The sequence below is a fragment of the Copadichromis virginalis genome, linkage group LG7 (assembly GCF_057382275.1).
Source record: "Copadichromis virginalis isolate Kocher_CV1m ecotype Utaka linkage group LG7, C_Virginalis_male_GT1.1, whole genome shotgun sequence".
Lineage (NCBI taxonomy): Eukaryota > Metazoa > Chordata > Actinopteri > Cichliformes > Cichlidae > Copadichromis > Copadichromis virginalis.
The window spans coordinates 13,975,865-13,998,160 of NC_140624.1; the positions used below are offsets into that span (position 1 = coordinate 13,975,865).

The 22,296-nt window shown below is 39.8% G+C and overlaps 1 long non-coding RNA gene across 1 annotated transcript; it reads left to right on the forward strand.

The window, feature by feature from the left end:
• The first annotated feature begins 1,579 nt into the window (after positions 1-1,579).
• On the forward strand, positions 1,580-9,230 carry LOC146704632 (uncharacterized). Its single transcript, XR_014921667.1, has 3 exons — positions 1,580-1,960; positions 8,269-8,350; positions 8,648-9,230. It is a non-coding gene; the product is annotated as an uncharacterized LOC146704632 (long non-coding RNA).
• The last annotated feature ends 13,066 nt before the right edge of the window (positions 9,231-22,296 follow it).

The window sequence follows — 22,296 nt, forward strand, 5'->3', positions numbered from 1 at the left end:
TTACTTTGCAGTCCCACAGTGTCCATATCAGATGCAATTATACAGGTGTTTCTTGAGATTAACAATAGAAAGAGTGAAACGTTTTAATGTAAGAGCTACAATATAATGCAGATATAGTTCTAAGAGAGTTGTGTGGGTGGCTTCTAAAAGCAGCTAATCAATGTCCTGTAATTACTCGCGAGCAGCAAGGAGAAAAAAAAATCCTTGATTAGTGAATACCAGTGAAGTAAAGCCATGGACACCGTCCCAGCCTCTCTCCCTGATTTGCACTCCCACTGTGAGGGGGAACGGTCGAATGAAAACTGCAGATGCAGTCACCATCAGTGGGGGCAGCATCAGAAGAACAGCAGCAGCACTTCAAATGAAATAGGCATAGCAGTCATAAATTTTTCATCTACAACCAGCTTTGAGGCAGGAGAGGGGGCAGGCCTGGCAGGCTCCAATTCAAGGCTTCTAACAACAAACCAAGGCTTTCAGAAACAAAAGGTAGCTGGGGGAAGGGCACTTGAAATGAGAAACAACAACAATCCTTTGTTTACAACAGATGAACAAAGAGCGGTAAATAATAAAAGTCAATGTTTAGCTGCCATAACCGAGAAAATCTGCCAAGCAAGCGTGGCAGAAATCACGACAGCAATCAAACAGATGAAGGCAGAGCTGCATTTGTGATAACTGTTAGTCACAATTATGGCTGGCACAGCGGCGAACTTGAAGGGGTTACTAAAGTGCAATTTATTTTTCATTCGTTTCATCATTCATTTATTTATCTTATGATTTATTGCTTTACTTCCTTCATGTGTTCATCATTTTGTGCCTTACAGTGCAAACGAATCCATAAAACCTTCAGTACCTACAGTACATTAGCCGTTATATGCTTTTGTATAACAAATGGAGGAGCAGAACATAGTTTGTTTTATACTCTTAGAGTAATTGTCTTTGAAACCTGTTTTTAAATGTTGAACGCATCAATATTATGTCATACTTTATCTCAGGCATGGCAAAAATAAATGCACAGGGACTAAAGCCACTTATCTATTTTTAGCACAGTTGTTTTTAGTTAAAATTGTAAATAATGAATCTCAATTACAACATGTTGTAGTTAAAATATGGCAAGTTCTGTTTTTAATTCAGAAATTTAAAAAAAGAAACAGTCTAGTTTTTATCTGCGAGGTGGATCATCCATGACCGCCCCCCATCCAATAAGCAGACAGTGAAGCTCTGCAGAACGACTGCAAATTTAATGACTGAGTTTCTCAGCACTGCAGAGTCCTCTGGGTGCAGCGGCTGTCTGGATGCTAATGCAGCCTGACATCTCCATCCTTGTTTAAACAGACCATCGTATACTGAATGGGATACTAAAACAACAGATTAAAGTCAACTTTAATGCGAAAAATCATCTAGACATTATACTACACGGCTCTTTCAGTATACTTCAGTCCCGGTCTGGTCTGATTTGATCCTGAAAATATTATATAGGCAGTTTGCAGACGACGACTTCACTGTGCTCTTTTAAGCACAACACAAAGCTCATTTTAACTCTTTCACTTTTGAATAGCATTCAGATAGAGCTGGGCGATAGAACGATAACGATATGTATCGCGATATAACTTTTACTCGATAGAGAAATTAAGCTATCGCGATAGACCTCGCCGCTCTTGTCCTCTTAAAAAAAAAGAAAAAAGAAAAAAAAAGGTCAGCCGATCCAAATTCAGTAGCGCAGAGCTGAACCAATCACAGCCGCAGTCACGTCGCGTGACTTGCTAAGTACAGCACAAGTGCCAAGCCGCACGTGTGTTTGTTTGGGAAGCAGCCAGCGGGTAATGGAGCCAGCGCATAATGGAGGAAATGAGTGTGCCGACTAGAAAAATCAACCGAGCGTGACCGAAGAGAAAACCGATGATGGTTCCAATGCCGGAGAGATTGTCGAACGGAAGAGCCATAGAAGTTCCGTAGTGTGAAGGTATTTCGGCTATTTCAAGTCTGACAAAAAAACAGAGTAGCGTGCACTGTAAATTGTGCCGAAAGCAAGTCTGGAAATACAATAAACTGGTGCATGCGTCACACTGTGCGCCACGTTATTGTTTCAGTGAAAAGAATTTCTACAATACTGTTACTGTTAATTCTACTCTCTGCAGTGTTTAAATGCTTACATATACACACAGTTACTGTCCCTCCACACATACGACTCGGTTCTGCTTCTATGCCGCAGCTTTGTTTACTTTTTCCCACCGAGGCTTCTAGACTTCTGATTGGCCAACATTTCTGCACGGTTAGGAATCTAGCGCCACCTGCTGCTTTGGCATGTTCATAGCAGCGTTTTCCTTCATTTCTGCCTTTATGTGTGAACGGGATTATTTTTTAAAACGAAAACGGAAAATCTCCGTTTTCAAAAATACCCGTGTACGTGTGGACGTAGCCTCAGTCTCTGACTGGAAGCGCTAATTCGTCATTCGGCTTTTGTCAGACTAAAGTAACTGTTAAAACTGTTTGAAAAGCTAAGCCATACAACAAGGAGAGATTGAGAATTTCCTTTTAGTTCTCAGTTTATTTGATATTGACAAAAGTTAGTCAGTTTTGTCTGTTCTTCTGTAAAACAAACTAAGATTTATTTTTAGAATTAATATTTTGTTTCTAAGTGGAATTGACAATTTAGTCTGTTTCATTTGTTCTATTTTGAAACTTAAACGCTTTAGCGGCTGCCTTTTGTGTAGTTTGCAATATTTGCCTTTATTTATCTGAAAAAGTCTCATGTTCCTTAAGTACATCTACCCTGTTGAACTTATTATGGGAAATAAATATTTAAAAACAAGCTGCTGATTATTTCACATTTTACTTGTGAGCAACGGCACATTTAAATCTTACAAATATAGTTATTTGGCTTATATCGTGATAGATATCGTTATCGCCTGAAATGAAAAAAACATATCGTGATATGAAAAAATCTCATATCGCCCAGCTCTACATTCAGAGTATACATCTTTTGGACTGCCGAGACAATTTAGCCCAGTTTGAAGCTCCTTAGGCTACGTGCTACATATACAGTATAGCAGTATATTATTCTCACAGTTGAGAGCCAAGGCGGTAGATGCATTTACATATATTCTGCTTAAAGGTTTAGATGTATGACTTCAAACTGGTAGTGTTATATCACCTCTAAATCACAGGCAAAGGCCAAATCATATGCAGTAACCTCTTCTTGATTGGCACTTGTGCTGGAAATAAATTATTTGAGGAAAAGGTTTAATACTAGCTATGACAGTTAAACAAACACTTAGGTGACCATTTTTTCTGTAGACAATGAAAGGCTTGAATTTGCTAAGGGAGGACGGAAATATGTATGCAGCACCAAGTCTAGATCCAGCAGTGGCATCCTAGGCTATGCATTTGTTCATGAGATTATGGCCAGCGTGGTGTCACAAGGGCAGTCAGGCCACGAGCTGGTATGACTGGAGGCAGGTGGCACGTTTCTTATATCCGTGCTAAGAGGGATTAGGCCTCTGAAGAGAGAAGGAGCAAGCCTGTTTGTGAGAATGGAGAGCTGTTTGTGCAATTAGCAAGGCATTTTGAGCTGCATTTCTAGTTTCTGTGGACGTGTTTAACAACGTCTTATGAAAGATAACAGGGTCATTTCAAGGTCACAAAGGTCAGTTGCATAATTTTCTGTCTGGGGGGAAAAAATCACTTCTTTAAAAAAATGTATAACAGAACAGTGGCAGTAAATTCTGTCTCCTTAGCATACGGAATATGTTAGCTTCTGTTCATTTATGGAAAAAGTGAAGTGAATGAATCCTGTAGGTGGAGGACTCAGGATGTGACCTGTTCCACCCTCCCATCCCGCACACCATCCTGAGAGAGGCCCACTATGGAGCTGCAGGCCTACAGGGAGCATGAGAAGCCAAAGAGCACAACTCCACCAAATGGGATAAAGCTATTGGGTAATGTCGTGTGGGCTTGGCTTTAGATTGTACACTAGAGTACAAAGAGCTAAGAACACAGATTGCAATCTGTCTGGGTCAGACTAAACTGACTTGTTAGTAAACACCATTTAAATTTAAATGTGTGGCATTTATACATTCTCTGGCATTCTTACTCAGGTAGGCTGTGGCATTTAAGATCATAGTTAGTACTAAGAAACCCAAAGTGTGGCAAGAAACAGTTACACCATACAACACCACCTTGATACCCGGCAGAATGGTTTAGTGCTTTTATATCGTTTACACCAAATTTTGTGTGTTACACAAGAAACCAAGACTCAACAGACCAGACATCATCTTCTGCTCAACTTTAGTGAGTCTGTGTGAACTGTGTCCTGTTCTTAGCTAAAAGGAGTGGCAACCGGTACATACTTATTATTTGAGTAACTGTTGCCTTCCTATCAGCTCGAAGCCTTCTGGCCATTCCCCTTTGATGTCTGACATCAGCAAGGTATTGTGCCCCATAGAACTGCTTCTCACTGGATATTTTTCTTTTTTGGCAAGGCAAGGCAAGTCAAGTTTATTTGTATAGCACAATTCAACAACAAGGTGATTCAAAGTGCTTTACAGAGACATTAGAAACAAGAACAAATAAAAAGCATGATTTAAAATTGATTAAAACAAGCAAATAAACTAACTAACTAATTAACAAACAAACAAACAAACAACAGTATATAAAATCAAAACAGATAAAATCAGTAGTTAAATGTAAGTTTTGAAATTTAAGCTTAAAGTGTGGATTTGGTGCTTTATTCAAATGCAGCTGAGAACAGGTGAGTCTTCAACCTGGATTTAAATAAACTGAGTGTTTCAGCTGATCTGAGGCTTTCTGGGAGTTTGTTCCAGATATAAGGAGCATAAAAGCTGAATGCAGCTTCTCCGTGTCTGGTTCTGACTCTGGGAACTGATAAAAGACCGGATCCAGATGACCTGAGGGATCTGGATGGTTCATACTGGGTCAGGAGGTCATTGATGTATTTTGGTCCTAAACCATTCAGAGCTTTATAGGCCAGCATCAGAACTTTAAAGTCTATCCTCTGACGGACAGGCAGCCAGTGTAAGGACCTCAGAGCTGGACTGATGTGGTCCACTTTTTTGGTCTTAGTGAGGACTCGAGCAGCAGAGTTCTGAATGAGCTGTAGTTGTCTGACTGATTTTTTAGGTAGACCTGTAAAGATGCTGTTACAGTAATCAAGCCTACTAAAGATGAATGCATGGACTAGTTTTTCCAGGTCCTGTTGAGACATCAGATCTTTTATCCTTGATATATTCTTGAGGTGATAGTAAGCTGACTTTGTTATTGTCTTAATGTGTTTTTCTAAGTTTAGGTCTGCATCCATCACTACACCCAAATTTCTCGCCTGGTTTGTGGTTTTTAGATGTATAGATTGAAGTTCTCTGGTGACCTGTAATCGTTTTTCTTTGGCGCCAAAGACTATTACCTCAGTTTTGTTTTTGTTTAGCTGGAGAAAATTGTGGCACAACCAGTCATTAATTTCCTCAATGCATTTACCAAGAGCCTGTACAGGGCCTCGGTCTCCTGGTGACATTGTGATATATATTTGTGTGTCATCTGCATAGCTGTGATAGTTTATTTTGTTGTTGTTTATAATCTGTGCCAGTGGGAGCATGTAGATGTTAAACAGAAGGGGTCCCAAGATGGAACCTTGGGGAACTCCACATGTGATACTTGTCTGCTCAGATGTGAAGTTACCTATTGATACAAAGTATTTCCTGTTTTCTACGTATGTTTTGAACCAGTTTAGTACAGTTCCTGAAAGACCTGTCCAGTTCTCCAGTCGTTTGAGTAATATGTTGTGGTCAACTGTATCAAATGCTGCACTGAGATCCAGTAAAACTAAGACTGACATTTTTCCACTGTCTGTATTCAGACATATGTCATTGAACACTTTGGTCAGAGCGGTTTCAGTGCTGTGATTCTGTCTAAAACCTGACTGGAAGGCATCGTAGCAATTATTCTGTTTTAAGAAGTAACTGAGCTGTTGAGAAACTGCTTTTTCAATGATCTTACTTAAAAACGGGAGATTTGAGATCGGCCTGTAGTTGTTCATTTGTGTCTTGTCAAGATTGTCCTTTTTCAGTATAGGTTTGATTACAGCAGTTTTTACAGCCTATTCTCTTTAAACTCTGAAGATGGTTGTGTAGAAAAACTCCAGCAGATCAGCAGTTTCTGAGATATTCAGACCATTCCATGCTCAAAGTCACTTAAATCCCATTTCTTTCCCATTCTGATGTGTCGTCTTGACCATGTCTACATTCCTAACTGTGTGTAATTGCTGCCATGTGACTGGCTGAATTCATATTTGGATTAGTGACCAATTAAACATTTATCTGGTGGCTGTAAATGCTGTGTGTTGCAATTTTGGGAAACCTACCTGTTGCAAAGTACATAGTCTTGGACTATAAGGCACACCGCATTACAAGGCGAGATTAAGTGAAACAAAACCTGACTGATAGCTTTGAGTTTGAAATCCACTTCGTAAGCATGTCTCTTAACAGGTGCCATTTTGGGGCCCTTATACACACAGAATAATATTATGTTGAAGCACAGTACATATCACTCCGCAAGGCTCGTGACTACGGTAACCGTAATGCTCCGACAATCCATCAAGTGGTGCGGCTCCGTAGCTTACCAAAGTCATACTAACACATTTTGACAGATTGTTGAGCGCCGTGTAGCACATAAAATCGGTTCAAGGTCAGTAAGCACAACCAGAATCAATACATAAGGCGCACTGTTGATTTTTGAGAAAATTAAAGCATTTGAAGTGTGCCTTAAAGTCCGAAAAATACGGTAGGTACAGGACTGATACATCGTGATGGACACAATCTTTAACTGAGTGGTTTACTGAGATTATAGCAAATGTACAGGTGCTAAAGCTCCCACCTGTTTGCAGAGCACTGGCCAGCTAATGCCCATACTACTTCATGCTCAGGTATTTATATATGATGTGTTGCGTAGAGCTATTTTTCACTTTTACCCACAAACACTGACTCTCATTGAAAAACAGAGATCTAAGGTGTTTAAATTTGTCTTTAGGAAATGCACTGACTGCAATCAGACTCATGTGTCCTGAAGTCTCTCTGCCACTGAGGAAAATTATTCATTTTAGGGTTGTAAAATTGCACTTATTCATGTAAAAGCCATAAAAATTTGAAACATTAGGTTCTTTATACAATTTTCTACCAAAATTTCCCATAATTAAATTTTTTTTAAATTATTTTTAAATCAACCTGCTTAGAAAAAGACATAACTGCAATTGTCAAGCATGGGTCTTCTCTTTTATGGAGCATAGTTTCTGACTGTCAAGTGACAGTTATAATTACACATGAGACTAAATAGTGCTCTTATTGAGTGTGAAGTGATAGCAGTGAATGTGGAGAGAATACTGATGTTCCAGCAGTTCCTGACACCCCTTTTCCTTTGTTCAAGTCCCTCCTTTATTTGCCTATGGCTGCCCCCTCCCCTTTGCGGCGAAGCAAGCTCATTGGAGGACAGCAAAGTCACGGGTTGGCGATCATTACCACCGCGTGATAGATTCTAACTGTTGCTAAGGTGTTTTGAATGGTTAGTTGACCATTCTACTAGTCCATTTGCTCTCCATCTTCACCTGCTGAATGCTCGATGACGGCATGGGATGTGTTAAAAGTGTGAAATCTCAGCATTACTTAGTTTCTCATCAGTGAACCAGACAGTCTTCGCTGTCACTGTCTGGGGTGTTGATGGTTTCAGGCAACATTTGTTGCTGAGGCTTGACCCGCATTGTGTTGGATTGCTTTATATTGAATGCCTGTTAAATCCTCTGCCAAGAGAAATTTGGCAAAGATTCATGCTGTCTGCAGATAGGCCTCTTTAGAAATGGAGCTTTATAAAAACGCAGGTTCACCCTCAGTTCAGAGCTCATGTAGAGGAAAATCTATTTCAGTACTGCAGACTGAGCAGATCACTCAAGGCAGGAGTCAGAGGAGCTCCCTTTAAACACAGTTATGTCTTCATGCAGTAACTAAAATATTGTATTTATTAAAGTCAAATTATTAATTTTCTTATATAATTTGAATTTGTTACATATTCCTGTCCATGTCTATGTAAACTGTAGTTAAATTAATGTTTTGTTTTTTCCACAATTCAAAAACGCCTCTGTGAGAATATCATTTTTTGTTGAAAATAAATCTTACCATAAAAAAGTGTTCAGTTATGTCACAAATGAGAGTTAAACAACTATAGAATTATAGAAGCATGCATCTCATTTTAAATATATCTATATTTCTGCAGTGATGATGGAAGATGGCAGTTTCATTCCTTCCATCATTAACACCCCTACAGCTTTTCCACCTACTGCTTGGAGCTGATCCAGGTGAGTTCACCCATTCAAAGTCAGTGTTAACATACCAAAACGGCAAAAAGAAAAAAACGAGAGTTCAGTGCATTACTGCACGGCTCAGAAGGTGACAATGTTTTTGCATCCCTTTTGTCACCCCGTTGCCCCTCCAACTGCCAACTGATTTGTATGACAGGCCCTTACACTCGAACGCCATCAGTACTTTTCTCCCGCTACACTCCCTACCTGTCTGCTCTACTACCCCCCTTCTGAAACTCTAGTTTAAATTTAGGCTCACCTCAGACCACACACCATCATTATGTCTGACTGCAGAGAGGAGATGAGAGCCGCTGGCCCTGTCTGTGATTCTGGGGGAGCTCATCATGCCGGCTTCACGGTGCAGCATCAGGCAGAGCTGCGCGGGACTGTTGGTATTGAGCAGGGAGGAGCGCCCCGGGCAAAATCCATCAAAAAGGAGCTGTTTGCACTGTGGGAATAGACATGAATAATCCATGCTTTCTTTACCATTTCCTCAGTAACTGTGTGTATCCCATTACATTCTCAGTTGCCTTTTCTTCAAATAGCCTAACATTGTGTTTGTATTAGCGTTTTTAGTGAATAGTGATATTTTTTAAGTATGAAGAATTTATCCACATATTTTTTGGGGGCAGCTGACTTAAGTATATGACAGGGGGAAAAAAGGAAAGAAAAAACAGTTTTATCATACTGATATCAAGAAGTCATCAGGCTTAACAAAAAGAAATGATTTGGGAATATATAAAACATCTAAAAACTGAAGCAAGTGTCACTAAAAGTATCAATAATTTCAGCTTTAAATAACAACTTTCAATTTTTTGTTTTTCTAAGCACATTTCCACCATTTACATGCCAATAAAGTGTTATTTAAGTGTTATTATGGTGCTATTAAGGTTTGAATGAAGTTGAATATGAGTTTGAATATGTTTTGTGTGATCAGGACTTTTGTTGTTTTGATCTTGGAACATATTTACTATAAAAGTATTAACATAAAAATACTGTATTATTTTATTTATATATATTATTTTTTATTGTATAGGTGCACTTCCTTTTATAGTGGTAACATGGAAATCCACACAATTTAGAATAAGTTACAGAAATTATCCCATAGCTTCTTTCTTCTTCTTCTTCTTTTTTTTATTTGCAATTCTATATTATGGTAATATAAACAAACCAAGATAGCAATACTGATGTTTAAGTTTTCCTCCCCTGTGGAATAAACATGATGAGTTAACAGACTCACCAGGTTTCAGGTTAAAATAGAAAAGCTAAAGCTGATGAACACGCTGTGCAAAGAACAGGCTTTGGGGGCTCTCTAGTTTTCAGATTTTTACAATGGTCATAAACATTGATTTGTGCAGCATTATTAACGGAGGGCACTCTTGAGACCTCTGAACCATAATTACTGTTTTTTCAGGGTTTTTTAATCCTTCAACGGCAAATGTTAGCACTGTACTATTTCTCAATGCTATTTCTTCCTAGATGAGTTATGCAGTGAATGCTTCCTGTAAGGAGATCTCATTCTTGGATTATAATTTAACAGACTACTGCCTCACTGTGGCAGTAACTGTGGCAGTAACACTGCTGTGCTCAAGTGCCATACTGTGCTTGTTTCCTTCCTTTTTACCATTTTCCACTTAAGGTCTTTAGTGTTCAGTAAAGTCACTGATCTTTGCAGCTGCCTCGTCCCTCCTTCTCTGTTTTTGAGGTGAGCACACCTTTCTCCATCCAAAATGAGGTATCTATTAGTAGATAAATGGATAAATCCCCTGGCGGTGATGAATATCCAGTGAGATGTGAGGAAGAGTTTATGGGCTCTGGACCTGAGCAATTATATTGTCGGCAAATCATTTTGCTTTAATTAGATCTTAGAATATCTGATAAGATACCTCATGCCAGTTTTACTTTGTCACAGTTCTGTGCAAGCGAGATGAAAAAGATAGAAATGCTATCAAGCAAACTGAGAATTTGATTTTAAGTGAATAATTCAATTGATCTTCAGCCCACCTGGTGGTATTGCATTGCATGGGCTTAAATATCGGCATGTGATACTGCATAACTTAAACGTGCCAGTAGGGATGGGCTATGTTTATAGATAAGGATTTGTGGTGTGTGTCCTCTCTACCTCTGTCTCTTTTCTAGCCATCTCAATAAATCAGCCTTGCTTTTAGGCAGTTCTGCTGGCGAAAGAAAAGCCCAATGAAGACCTCTCTGCAGTAGGTCATCTGCACACCACCTGCACATATTGTCTTTGACGGCCACTCAAACAGGTCAGGCGGGAAAAATATCCCACTCCTTTTATTCTGCCTCCATGAGCAGCATAATCAATATGCTCTGGCTGCATTGTGCAGCTGGTGGGCAAGGCTAGTTGCTTCTTGGAGTGAGGGCAAATGCACACCAGCATGGCACATCTTGCAAAGCACTAACCTCAGGGCCATGACATCAATTAAGAAAGACAAGCCTCCTGTGCATCCGGTGCATTTGTGAGGCAAATGGGCATGAATACCTAGTGAAAGGAAAGGCCGTCATCAATGAGGTCTCTGCTGAGATGATATTGTGTCACCAATGCCCATCTGCTGAGACAGTTGTCCTAATGTTTTTTAGAGATTTTGGGAAGCAGGCTGTATCTGTTTCCTTGCAGAGACTCATATGAGAATACTAATATGTCATTTAGACTCCCAGTTAACATAGAATAAAAACTGAGGGAATGGGGGAGATGATTACAGTCGTGTGAAAAATTAAGAACAGTCAGGTCTTCATTAATTACACTTGATTAATTGATCATCAGCAAACATGAGCGCGTGTATAAAAGCAAATGTTTTGGCAGTGTGCTTGCCTAGAGCATTCAGGTGTGTGTTAATACAATGTCACTATCTTCCCAGAGGATGGATGTCCTAGCAAATTCATGTCAAGGTCAGACCATGCAAAGCTTAGAGAAACTGCAAAAAGATTCTCACCGGCTAGAGGCTTTAGTTTGTTAAGTCTTAAACTTTTGCAAAGTACAATTACAAAAAGACCAAACAACTACCACTTGTTTAGAAGCATTGCCAGGGGAAAAATTGGGGTTTGCAAAGTTGTATTTGTAGTTGAACAAACAATAACATTTTGGATGAACAGATAAAATTTTGGATCTATGAGACCAAAGTGGAAATGATATGGGTGGCCACAGGACCTGGATACCTTACAGTCATTGAATTGACTATGAACTCCTCTGTAGACCAAACATTTCTACAGTTAAATCTCACTACTAAAGTTTGGCTCACATCGGGTCATCCAACAAGATAATGACGCGAAGTAGAGTACAATTAGAGTACATTTTTAATATTTTTTTAACACAAATTGTTTTTTTGATTCTATCTTGTATAGAATCAAAAAAAAAACAAAAACGTGGCAGTTAGTGAGCTTTAGACAGACTTTTTTTCACAAGTCATTGCAAACTGAAAATGCGACTTCTTTAAGTTAAGTTAAAATTATATTATAAGTATGATTTTTAGAGTCCTGTTTTGAGCTTTTTTCAAACTGGTTAACACACATAGGTCTGGCTTGTCTGAACAAACTAGAGCCTTTCTGTTTCAGTCTCTGCTTCATCTACCAATCCTTTAATAACAGTAGAGCTGCTGCCCAGGTGCAAATGGTGCAATTCGATGTTTTATTTATTTTGCTTTCACAAATTGATTTGCTAGCTGAGTGTCAGAACCTAATCTGTAGCAGCGATGCTGGTCGACACCCACATCATGTTTTCATTTATGCCTTGCAAGGGAGGGGTCAGCATTACGCATTCATTTTATTCTGGACGACAGAGAGAGCAATTCCCCATTTCCACAGAAACTATGTTTCTGTCACTCAATTTCCCAAATATGGCATATTGGTGATGGTGACTCAAAATTTTTTTTGTATTAAAATATGTATGAATCAGTAAGGAACAAAGCCAAATTAATGAGAGAGGAGATGATATATATATATATATATATATATATATATATATATATATATATATATATATATTCAGTTTTATATATGTTATGATGGTTTTCACCTCAGCAAGCAGCAAGGCTGGCTGTGACTGCAGTATATTTTCCACTGCCTTGTTTCCACCCTTCACGCCTCGCTACACAGGGTTGACTTTGACGTCAGGTATGCATGTTCTGTTTTAAGTCCATTTTATTTTGGTTTCCCTCTGAAATACATCCAGAAAGATAGCAAGATGATGTGTGCGGTGCAAAAGCTTCAAGAGCAAATGAAGAGCTCTGCATTTCTCTTGATGGCTGTAACTGAGCGATGATGGGCAGGGCATGGCTGCCGTCCCAGCGTCATGGCAGGGAACTGGAGTCTGGAGAACCGGCATGTCTTCCTCTCTTCTCTCAGAGAGCTCTGTTTGTTGCTTGCTTTCACCGTCTGTCACGCCGCAGAGCGCCATGGCTACCATTTTTTTCCATCCTGCCCATCACGGCATATTTCACTCTCACATACTCGACACCTCAAAGAGGAAACATGTCATCCTCCTCTCCACACATAGTGCTAAAAGGCCCCAGTGTCCCCTGCGGGAACTCTGCTCTTCCTCTGCTGATCGATCTGCTGAACCCTCGCCTTCATTCATCTACCTATCAATCCGTCTTCCTGTCTTTATGCCTTGCCATTTGTCTCCAGTCTTTATTTGCTCGCAGAGGATCTCTCAATAGCTTTTGTTAATAATCAATATGGTGTGTTCTTCTCTGTTTAGAATATAAATTATGAATATTAATGCATTTAATATAGATGCTGGACATCCTGTGCCCAGTGTGGACTCATTGCTCACAATGAGTGGACTCCCTCCAGCAGACCTGCTTGCAATGTAGGCTGTATGTATGTTTGAATTTTGCCTTTTATTGCAGTTCTCTTCCTTAGATTGCTTTTTTCCTGTCTACATTCAACCCCCACATGAGGTATATTGATTGTTCCAGTGCACTAATTATCCTTCTTGGCCTTGGATGTCTGTGTGAACTACAGTCAATACTTTTATTGTCATGTCTGGATGAAAAAAAACTGTCTGATTACAGAATTAAGAGCATATTTTGGTTCTTATATTTTATAAAAGTGTTTCCTTCCTAAATGTCTCTGCAGTCACTTCCTGTGCCATACAATGAGGTCTTGACTTGGCTTGTCAACACCACTGTGTGGGTGAAGGCACTGTTTTCACATGCATCCATGCATACATTATTATAATATATATGTGTGTGTGTGTGTGTGTGTGTGTGTGTGTGTGTGTGTGTGTGTGTGTGTGTGTGTGTGTGTGTGTGTGTGTGTGTGTGTGTGTGTGTGTGTGGACAAGCCTTGTGGGCAAAGGTACAGGTTGGTACATCCTGCTCTGCCACCATCTGTGCTCAGGCAGGGATCAGGCCACTTCTTACAGACACATACTATTTCCATATAGCCACACAGATCTGCTTTTATTTGTTTAATGTTTCTAGCATCAAAAATAAATAAATATAATTTTTGCTTGATTTTATTTGTTGGTTGGTTGTGGTTGCAGCTTGGTATTGGAGCAATTACTGGTCCTATTTTGCCCCTGTTTGCACATACAGCACATTATCAGAATTTACCTGTCAAGCTATGACGACTGTGACATAACCTGTTGGTTTTTCTGAAATTTCCAAGCCTTGAGCAGAGCATTTCATAAAATCTCTACACAGCTAAATGCACCACTAGAAAAATACAGTGCACTGGTTCTCAAAGGGATCCCTCGACCTTATGTTTAATTATACATGTACTGATCCTAAATTACAATTCCAGATATGTCCTCACAGTGAATGTATATTCATGATTAAAATTTCAGGTGCATCTGTAATTGCCAGGCATAATGATGGTGGATTGGGAATCAATAAGTGCTGGAGCCAGTGTCACTTGTGACCTTTGTGTGTGCTGACAGGAGCCTCATCCAATGACATTTTAAGCCCATAGGTCCCCATGGATAAGTGCTCATCGGGCGGTGTGTAAATGACACTCTTGGCAACCTCTGTGTGTTGCTAAACAGTGCTCAGCCGCCTGACAGAGCATTTGAATGCAGAGAGGCAGACGTGTGTGTTCATGTGAGCTGCACCCAAAATATCACTTTAAATGTTAAGTCTACATCCTCCCTAATAAAATGTTGAAAGGTTTTTTTTTTTTCTGTCACGCATATCTGTGTGTTTTTGAAAATGGCCCAGGCAAAATTATTTATACCTATTTTAAAAGTTGTGATATATAAATAGGATGATTTCACCTAGACCTGAGTTGCATGCTAATTGGTACCTCTGACAGAATGTCCTTGGGACAGATGAAGCAAACGCTTTTTGGAGCTTTTTGGAAAGACATATCAGTGCTATGAGGTTAGTTTTATCACACAGCAAAAATTAAATTCCCTTGAAAGACTTGATTATCACAGGACAGTCTATATCTCAGCCGCACAGAAAGCACTTGATTTTGGTGGTATAGCCACCTGGCAGAACATATAAACACCTCTTTTCAGTCATTCATAGAGTGCTGAAACATTAACACCAAAAATGTTAAACTAATTAAACTATTTTCAGAGAAAACTGTTAAATAAATTATAATTATGAGTGCATCCTTCATTTTCTGCTGGAAAATAATAACATAGGGACCGGCTGGAGAAAGGTACAGAGATCGTGGACATCAATAATTCCTTTATTCAGCAACACAGACGAGATTTATAAACCCAGATGAGCTCAAACATCTGTCTGTCTGGGGCACATTGTGACCTTGGTAGCCTTTCTCCCACCAATCCAACGGAGTCCCTTTGCCCAACCTTTTTGGCACTGCCGCCTTTCCTCACCTGCGAGGCACCCTCCTTGTTTCAGTACTCTCTCTCGCCGAGACTGAGGCTTAAACATGGTCAGTATATGAGGAAGTACACCCTAGCGTCAATACCATCTGCCAGCTCCCCTCAGGGCTCCAGCCAGGTGCTGGGCATGCTCTCACCCCAGCTATGCCACAACAGCACTGCCTGCTGGGATAAGCCTGCCTGTGCCAACTGTTGATCATCATGCCCTCTCATTCTCGTCCAGAGATTCCCTATTAACACAAGGAAAAGCTGTGCTTAGTATACTACGTCCACAGTAGACCAAAAAAATGTGTTTTTTAATTTTTGATGAAAGCAGACAATTTCCAGAAGCCATGCTTCAATCTTTGTTGTATGTTGCTGCACTCCTCCCCTGTGTTTACTGCTGGTCTCCCAGGTTGTTCCCCTCGAGAGGCAGCGTGGAAGCACAGCTTTCATTTTCTGGAACAAGACTACGATGCCATGTTTAGCTGTGCGTCTGCTCTGATGCTGTACTGCTAAATTAATCACTGTTAACACGGTGACTAAAAGCACCAAGCGCAGCTGCTTATTGCCACATTAGAAACAAGGTTGAACAGTGGAAGGTGGAGAAGTTCAGCCTAAGAGCGAGTGAGGAGGTAAACTGGATTTTTAAAACCCAAAGCCTTACTACCCTTCATTTGATGGTGCAGTTGTTGTTTAGCCAGGCTATAAAGGCATTATTTAAAAGGCACAACCATTATTTTTAATAAACTGCAAAAACTGCATATATCAAATATCAAAAGCATTATGTTTAGCCACAACTAGCCAAAACATTGTTTTCTTTCTTTCTTTTTTAATTACATATATATATGTAGGGAACAGCAGTAAGCATTGTAACTCTTGCATGAATCAGAATCTTGTACACAGCCAGCATACACTGTCATAAGTCACGTCCACACACTTGCAGTCACAGGCCTTCCTTCTTAGCTCAATTACTAAAAAAATAAAAAACAGATGCATGCCACTTGCCTTGAGAGGGTACTAAACATATTTTATTGCTCTTTAATAATTGCCTTTTCAACATTGTTATCTTAATGCACCCACTTTTACAAGATCTAAGGGGAAAAAAACATTTACTAGCTCTCAGGAGCAGAGTGGCAATCTTGGATGTGATGTGTCTCACCACCTATGTGCTTGGTCTGCCTTTAGCCTGCTGTTTGGCTCCTTTATGAGACCTGATTCATTGGTAAGCTGCAGCAGTATTATATTAATAGATCTCTGTTGAACCAGAATGGCTCTCTTGTGTGCTACACTCATAAGTTTTATGTTCCTGGACAATAACCTGTAAAAAAAAATATTCTCCTGACTGCAAATAACTGTAGATGTGCGCAGGATTTATTATAATCAGAAGTGCTTGTTTTTACATTTCAAAATAAATTTCAAAACCTTGTGCTCAAGGTCAGAATGTACAACTGCATAGAGGAGGGGCTTATACATAATATATACAATATACTGTTAATTAGCACTAACAGGAAAGGATGCCCCCAGATTTCCCCTGATTTTGGTCTCATTTGCATAAATATAATGGGGCACAAGAGAGTGTAAAACCCGACGTCTGTCCTCCCCAAGGGGAGGAGGAGAGGTGTTAGTATGATCTGGGTGCACAAGTGATAATTGTTAGAGCTGTTATTCTGACGCTCAGACCATAAACTACGCAATGTGAACAAAGACTGGGTAATATCTCTGGCTAGTTATCTAGATTTCTTTCATATGTGCACTTATTTATATTCAGATATTCAAATGGGCTGTCTCTGCTGCATTTATTGGGGAGAGTGGAAATAAGTATTTGTTTTAAAACAGGTACACTTCCACAATAAGTGTAATGCTAATGAAAATGAACTCTGATCAATTGCCATATCTTTGCGTATACATGTAAAAGGTTGTGACATAAGAATCTTTCACTTGTTTTGCCTAAAACGAGGAATCATTACAAAAGAGTTGAATGATGGTGGGATATGGGGGGTTGGGGACTGATTTAAGGGAGTGGTGATACATTATTCACATGGGCGGGCGTGCGGGGGGCCTTAAGTGCCAAATTAATTTGTTTTTTCTTTCCAGTTGGACGGCAGTATAAATGGGCGCTGTCAGTCGTGCAGTAAAGTGCTGCGCATTCATTTAGACAAGTGTTATTGCTGCACTGGAGCAATACGGTTTTAGCAAAGCAGGCCAGCCTGGTGGGTGGAAGCTGTGTAATTATCTTTGGTTCCTATGATGGCAATCATTGCTAAAACAGCCAAGTGGTCCCAGAGCACAGCAGGTGTGACTGTCAGACTGAAGGTTGGTGAGACGGTCGGCAGATGTGAGTGCACATGAGCACCTTATTTGAAGACAGAGAAGACTACTGTCTACATTTGTCTTTGATGGCAATGGTACACTCATAATTATTTGTAAAAAAAAAAAGAAAAAAAAAGGGACAGATTCAAATAAAATCTGATTTATTACTTAGTGTTCAAAAAGTCACGAAAACAAAGTCTCCTAAGAGACCAGACATATATCACAAAGTGGATCCCATCTAATTACTCCTATACCCCCAGCAAAACCATATTTTAAGCTTGCCATCTTTCATGCCTCTGTATAATGATCTTAAAACATAGTTTCGAGCAGATTAATGTTGACAGATATGGTGCAGATGTTTCAATTTATTTTCCTCCTTTAAAATTCTGCCATTACTACTAAGCAAGTCTGACAACGTGCAAATACAGAAACACAGACATCTGCTGCGTTTCAAAGGAACAGGGGAACGTAAAATGAATACTGATGTTGCTGGGCTGCATTTATCTGCCTGACATTCAAAAGCGCTAAATGCTCTGTTTGTTCTCTGTAGCACAGAAGAAACTTTGAAACGTGCCATACTTTCAGTGGTGTGGGTCAGACAGATGTTTGCCAAGAGATATGGATGTTATTGATGGTCTCACACAGCTTGGACTGTCAGAGATATTGAGACCAGTTTCCTATTCTGACTGCCTGGAGTTGGTTCAGCTACTATGGACAGTCAGTAACGTGAGTGATGTTGACTGGTAATACACTCTAAATGTAAAATATAGGAAATGGAGGTTGGCCCTATAGACTTTAGCTTTTAGAAATGGTGGACCAAGCCAGAGTGCATGCACTGCCCACTGGACTCCACATTTTGAACCCCTCGCTCTAGCTTTATGGATAACGGCAAGTTAACGGCAGCAGCTTGGGCCAGAGGATGGACTTCTAATACATACACAATGGCTAATAAGTGCTAAGTAACATACAAAATTTTTCTATCATTGTCACTCACAAAAACTGGATATGCATATTTGTCACAATTGCATGTTTCAAATATCACACAAATTTTAATATTAGACAAAGATGTTAGCAAGATGTAAATGAATTTTGTCTTGGGGATAATGAAGGTGCTTTTTGGCAAAGTTGAGACAAGCTTTTGCGTTCTTTTTGTAGTCGTTTTTTCCTTTGAACTCTCCCATGGATGCCATTTTTGCCCAGTCTGTTTCTTATTCTTAAATCATCACCTCTAACCTTAACTGAGAGAAGTGAGGCCTGCAGTTCTTTAGATTTTGTTCTAAGTTAACTTTGTTTTAACTCTTTTACCGTACTTCACTTTTTGTCAGACAGGTTGTATTTAAGTAATTCTTTGATTCAACAGGTCTCTCAGTTATCAGGCCTGGGTGTGTCTATTAAAACTGAGATCAGCTTTCCAGAAAATTTGGTTAGACACAGTTGATTCATGATTGAACATCACTTTTTCACACAGAGCCAGGCGGGTTTGGATAGCCTTTTTTCCCCTAAATTAAATCATCATTTAAAAACTACATTTTGTATTTATTCAGGTAAATTTTGTCTAATATTTAACTTATTCAATTGTTTCAAATACACAAAACAAACAAAAAAAAGAACTCAGGAGTGGGGAAATATACACTTTTTCACAGTACTGTTGTACAGCTCCTCACTACTCCAAAGGCACCAACCAACACAGTCAAGAGGTCTAGCTCAGTTGTATCCCTAATAATGCGTTGTTTTAAGCCTTAATTAGCTTTGGGAGCCTGCCTCAAGTGGTCATTCAGGGAATGGCAATTTTTGGCATGTTCTGTTGGCTTCGTTTTTCAGCCCTGAAGGTTAGCACTTGGTTGTTCCTGATCAGTCTGCTCTCCAAATACTCACCAGCACAATGAACAGCAAAAGAAGGGTACACTTTGCTTCGCTTTGCTTAAAATCTTTTTTTTCCTCACTCCAGCCCAAGTCAGAAAAAAATCTGTCCCTCCTCATATTTGTAAAGACACTGTTTGAGATGATCAACACTCACTCAGCTGACTAATGAGGTGGATTCAGCATGGGCAAAGGTCTCGGTTGAATGTCTTTGTTAGACAGGCCTGCAGCCCCATTTCTTTTCCTTTTTTTTTTTTTGCAGGCAGTTCCCAGGGGAGGCCTTGCAGACTGCCTAATTGAATCAAGTACATATGGTGCCTCCCCCTTTGCAGCTCGGCCCCTCCCTGAATGAGATGAGCGAGGAGGAGAGCTTCAGCTTTGATGCTTTTGTTCTTCTCAACATCATGGACGGCTCTGGGGGGCTTCACTGCAACTAGTTGACTGGTGGATGGAGAGGCACACCATCACTACAGAATCATGAATTCATTCTCCCAAAAATCCTGAAGCTGAAAATTGGTGTTTTAGACTGTACAACACTATAAATTTCTAGTCTAGCTTTGGACAGAAAGAGCTGACCCAATCAGAGAGATCCAAATATTCAACAGCCTATTTAATCTGTATGTGATGCAACCACATTATCACTCATGTGCCAGTGGGCAGGTGGCTTAGACAGGCAAAATAAACAACTGCTGATAAGACAAAGACAGCGCTGTGTGACTGTGCATAACTTCCTGCCTTCCCTTGTATTTCAACAGCGACTGTTTCTGTTCTTCAAACATGCCCAGGCATGGACTACATATCCTCAGTGTTCATCACAGTTCAGCACCCTCAATTCAGAAAGACAGATTGGAGCTGTGCTTCCAGAAGACGTCTGCTCATTAGATAGCCTCCAGATGCCAGGTTAATGAAGGATCCATTTGTGAGCCGGCATTTAAATTGCAAGACTCAGAACAGAGTATGTCCACGGTCCTGTCTCTGTGAAGCACGAAGCCTCCTCCTGCTGGCCGAGTGAAATTCCATCAATGTCATGTGATATATTTATTTACATAAACATGTCTCTTATACTCTGGCTGAAATGTTAAACTTTGATTCTGTAATGTTTTTAAAAGGTGTTTAATACAGGACTAAACACATTTAGTTATAAACTCTTCCATAATACTGCTGCATGAGTTTGTCATATTTTAGCATCTCCATTTGGCAATGGTAATAATGGTATAAAGTGTAGATCTTTGAGTGGTCACCTAATAAAAGCATTTAGTATATTTCCTGGTTTGCTGGTGCAAAAAAAATTATCACCGTCATAAATTTTGAGCCTCCTTTTGGAAATACTGCAGTTCATCTTGAAAGGAAAAATAAAAAATAAATACTCGTACTGAGTAAAAATAAGACACACAGATATTTTACTAGGCTCCCTGTCCAGCCAGTAACTCACTGATTAAGTCCTGCCTGGAAAGCACTACTCAAATGAACTTGGGTCAGCTATGTTCTAAGAGGCTAAAATGTAATTGAGGGGAACAGCTGGATTAGTCCTGGCCATGTATATCCGCTCCTAATGATATTAGATAGTAGTCTGGAGAATACCTTCCAGCACACAGCTCTCATTTTGATGAGCCACAGGAAGACTGAACTGAGATATTTTCAATCTCAGATGAGGCTGGCTGTTAGGCTACCACGTTTTTCATTTCAAGCATATCAAGGTTACACAATCTCTGCACACTGTTATGAAATTGTTCTTTCCTAATCATGTTTGGATTCTTTAAATTATATGTATAATAACTTTATTTCCAGGAGTAACACATACATTGACTGTGTGCTGGGTTGAATATACTGAACTGTCACATTTTCTCAGGCAGGAGCACCACGCCCAGCCCAGCTGTCTGCGAGTCCTGCAGCTAGGGTATCAGCATTTTGTGTTGGATGTATCTGATTAACATTAAGGTTCTACATACAACACTGTGGTCAAGTTACTAATTTAACGTCCATCACATGCATTCTTTATTGCTCGTACACTTCTAATCGTGGTGTTTTAAACTCCACATTGATTGCAAATCTACATGGGTTTTCAAAAGTCTTTTGACTGCAACTGATCAATATCCACTCTGAGTACAAATTTCAAATTCATCAGGCCTCCTTATATGGTATTGATTTTTGTGCAATGGCTCCTCTGAAAAGAATCGGATTACTTTCCCCCCCATCAGTCAGAACAAACAGAAGCCTGATATGCAGTCAGGTAGAGCTGCTGTGCTTTTGTACCTCTGCTTTTAATCTTTGTGCCATTTGAGGTAAATGAGCAAACACAGGCAAGATGGAGACATGTTTTTTTTTTCTTTTTAAATTATTATTATTTGGCAGTAATTCTCCCCTATTGCTGACTTTCCCATTCATTTGCACACTTTTCTATTCACTATCATCACTGCAATTATTTTGATAATGACAGTAAGCGTGGGTGACATGTTTTATGTATTTTTTTTATTGGGCTGTGATAGTCCCCACAGGCTGGACCCTGGGTTCATACATGTAGCATAATGCATGCAGTCCTCCTCCTGCAGAGCTGCAGTGTACAGTAATTTCTGAGCGCCCTGCCGCCGGGCACTCTTGTGGTTTGAGAGCATCGCAGGCAGAATTGACGGGAAGTGTGGAACGAGTCCTGAATAGTAATGGCTTTACAGACAATTCTCAGACATTGCAGTTTAGACACAGCAGTGTAAGCGTCCTATTGAAGAGGCAGGCTCTCACTACTCTCTCACAGAGGTTGCTGTAGTTGGTCAGCTGACAGGGGCTGAAGTGGGGTCACAGTGACATCTAGTGGCTTTTTGATGAGGCCAGAAAGATGCCTTTGTGCTGTGCTAATTTTGCTTGTTTTTCTGTCGTGTGACAATTTTGTGCTGCATTTCCAGCTTAATTTTTTTTGATGAAAATATTTTTCAGTCACTTCAAATCAACCTGTGTTTTTTGTTTGTACAGAGAGCACATTTAT